Raw genomic sequence first — 2,913 nt, forward strand, 5'->3', positions numbered from 1 at the left:
GGAAAACATATGTAAATCTACAGAGATAAATGAGAAACATTTAGGAAACAGAATGTAACATATGCAGTAGCGTCAACAGGTAAAAGTTTACAAGCTGGGGATTCATTGTCCACAAAGAAGTTTGAATTTTATTCTTATGATGGAAAGCAGAATAAAGTTTCTAAGGGAAAAAGGGAGTGGTATGAAAAGATTTGTGTTTTGGAAATATACATATATATTGACTTGAAGGAAGACTGATTGTGGTAAATTGTCTTATTCTGTGCTCTAGTCCCTAGTCACACCTCATTCTGTGCTCACATCCCTAGTCTCCATGTGGTTTTCCGTGATTCCCTATAGATAAAGTACACTTCCCTCACCTACTGACTGGCCTGGCCAGGTGACTTGCACCCAGGAACTGTGAGTGAGGTAACAGACTGTCAGTTCCAGGGAAATGCTTTAAGAAGCAGTGGGCATATCTACCATTCACTCACTCATTTCCTTCTGCAATAAGGACAGTATGTCCCAAAGAGGGGCTGCTTCTTCAGCCTGGGGATGAGAATATGAGGATGCATGGAGTACAAGCTGTAGTCGTCTACCAGCAATTGTTTACATCTAACATGAGAAAAAAGGAAATGTTATTGCTGGAGGCCACTGAAATTTTGAATTTTTTTATTAGCTACATAGTATATTGACAAGATATACTTACTTAATTTTTTACTGCTTATTTATTTTTTTGAGAGAGAGCGAGAGAGGGAGAGAGAACAAGTGAGGGAGGGGGAGAGACAGAGGGAGACACAGAATTCAAGGCAGGCTCCAGGCTCTGAACTGTCAGCACAGTGTCTGATGCCGGGCTCGAACCCACAAACTGTGAGATCATGACCTGAGCCGAAGTCGGAGGCTTAACCGACGACAGAGCCACCCAGGCTCCCAGACAAGATGTACTTACTTAGAACTGAATCAGTAAGAGTGAAGGAAGAGTGGATTAAAAGGAATGTAAGCAGGATGATACAAAGTAATGAATGGCCAAGAAAAGTCAAAGATGATTCTTAGTCACCTGGGTGGATAACTAACTACTATTGCAGTGCAGGCAGTGGATTCATTTTACCCTCAAAACAATGCTGGAATATAAATATTGTATTTTCCCTTTAACAGATGAAAAACTTTATACTCAAAGTCTGTCCAAGGTCAAACCAGAGGTTAGTAGGGAAAACAAAGATGGTAACATCACACCCCATTATTAATGAAGAGGGAGGAATAAGTTTGTGGGTAACAGTGAGTGGTAATGATGTGATTTTCTCAGTTGCAAGAGATAGACCTCACTTTAAACATAATCAATTGATCCATTTCTCTGATATTTTCAAGACTTAATCAGACTATGGTCACTGCTAGAACTAATATCTTCAAGTTGCTATTTCTCCTTCTACAAATCTTGGATCTGATTTATTTGCATAGCCTAATTCGCAAACAGTTCCCAATAATGGATGACAATACGGCTGCCTGTAATTTGGAGATGATGATCACAGAGGAAGAAACCCCAATTAAAATAAATATATCGAGGAGGATCTTACTGGATCTCTTTGAGCCAGGTGTCTATCTTCTGGACTAATTTCCGTGGACTGAGGAATGACTGACTAGGTCTATAGCTTAAGGTGTGCAAAATAATGAGATAGATGATCCCTTGAGAACTAAAGTTGTTAAAGGTTATTATGAGAAGTAAGCAGGGGCTATGTGTAATAAAGTATGAAAGATTTGTAGTTTCTTACAAATTTATTTTGAGCCTTACATGGTATATCCAGTGACAGTGGATATATTGTTGGAACTCAGAAGAAAGAACTTCAGTGAAGCTACTGATTTTTAAATCATTGACAGAGGTCAGTTCAGGTCTTAAGACTTTCTGTTCTATTTCTATAATGTTTTCAGTGAATTTTACATTCATTTATTTTTCCAACTTATAGTATCCTTCCTAATTTAAAAATTAATTTCAATGGTACTTGCTTTGGCAGCACATACTCTAAAATTAAATGATTCAGAGATTAGCATAGCCTCTGTGCAAAGATGACACAAAAAAGTAATTTGAATAATCATTTATTAATACATTATAAACTCATATATATGTGCATACACACACCATGTTTGCCTTGATGGAAGCATATTGTTTAAATTATTCCTTTTTTCACATTTTTATCACATTGCATTTCTTAAAGCATTGATCCATATCTTCACAATGGAACATCAAGGATCAGCAACATCATGTATAACCAGAGATGTGCAGAAAGAATGAAATCATTTCAAGCAATCACGGTTAAATTGGTTGTATCTGGATCTTTGCTCAAATGTTCTTTTAAACTATTGCGAAAAGAAAACTCAAGAACAACCACCTACTTATGGAATTGAGAGATTTAGTATACATTCTTTTAAAAAAAGATTTAAAAACCTGATGTTTTACATCCAATTTGACATATGTTCTTACTGTAAGGTCTAGTACAGTAAATGTTTTCTTCTTTTGAAACTACATGGCAAGGAGTTCCTTTTTTATAAGCATATGCTGTTGCAAAGGGAAGTTATGTAGTCTTGAGACATTCAGATACAATCAGAATTAGGACAAATTAAGCTGATTAAAACAGGTTGGTGAATGGCAAAAAGAAAGAATAGAATTGTTTTAAGGTACTAAACAAAATAAGTGTCCTAGGAAAGACACATTTCAAAAGACAAAATATAGTATATATCAAGTTAGCAATTGCTCTAAATAATCTGGATTAATGTTAATGAAAAATTCATTTTTCAAGTATGCTGAAAAAAATAAGAATATAAATATTAATTCAAAGTTGATACAAGAATTTTTTTCCCCAAAGCCCTTTCAACACAAAACTTCCTGTGCAGTTTAGTAAAGCATAAATGTGAAATGCTGTGGCTTCGCTATTGAGGATAAATGAC

At 35.7% G+C, this 2,913-nt stretch overlaps 1 non-coding gene across 1 annotated transcript; it reads left to right on the forward strand.

Moving 5' to 3' along the window:
- Positions 1-1,966: 1,966 nt before the first annotated feature.
- LOC122241711 lies at positions 1,967-2,069 on the forward strand. The gene has a single exon (XR_006221942.1). It is a non-coding gene; the product is annotated as a U6 spliceosomal RNA (small nuclear RNA).
- The last annotated feature ends 844 nt before the right edge of the window (positions 2,070-2,913 follow it).

Source organism: Panthera tigris, chromosome C1 (genome assembly GCF_018350195.1).
Source record: "Panthera tigris isolate Pti1 chromosome C1, P.tigris_Pti1_mat1.1, whole genome shotgun sequence".
NCBI lineage: Eukaryota > Metazoa > Chordata > Mammalia > Carnivora > Felidae > Panthera > Panthera tigris.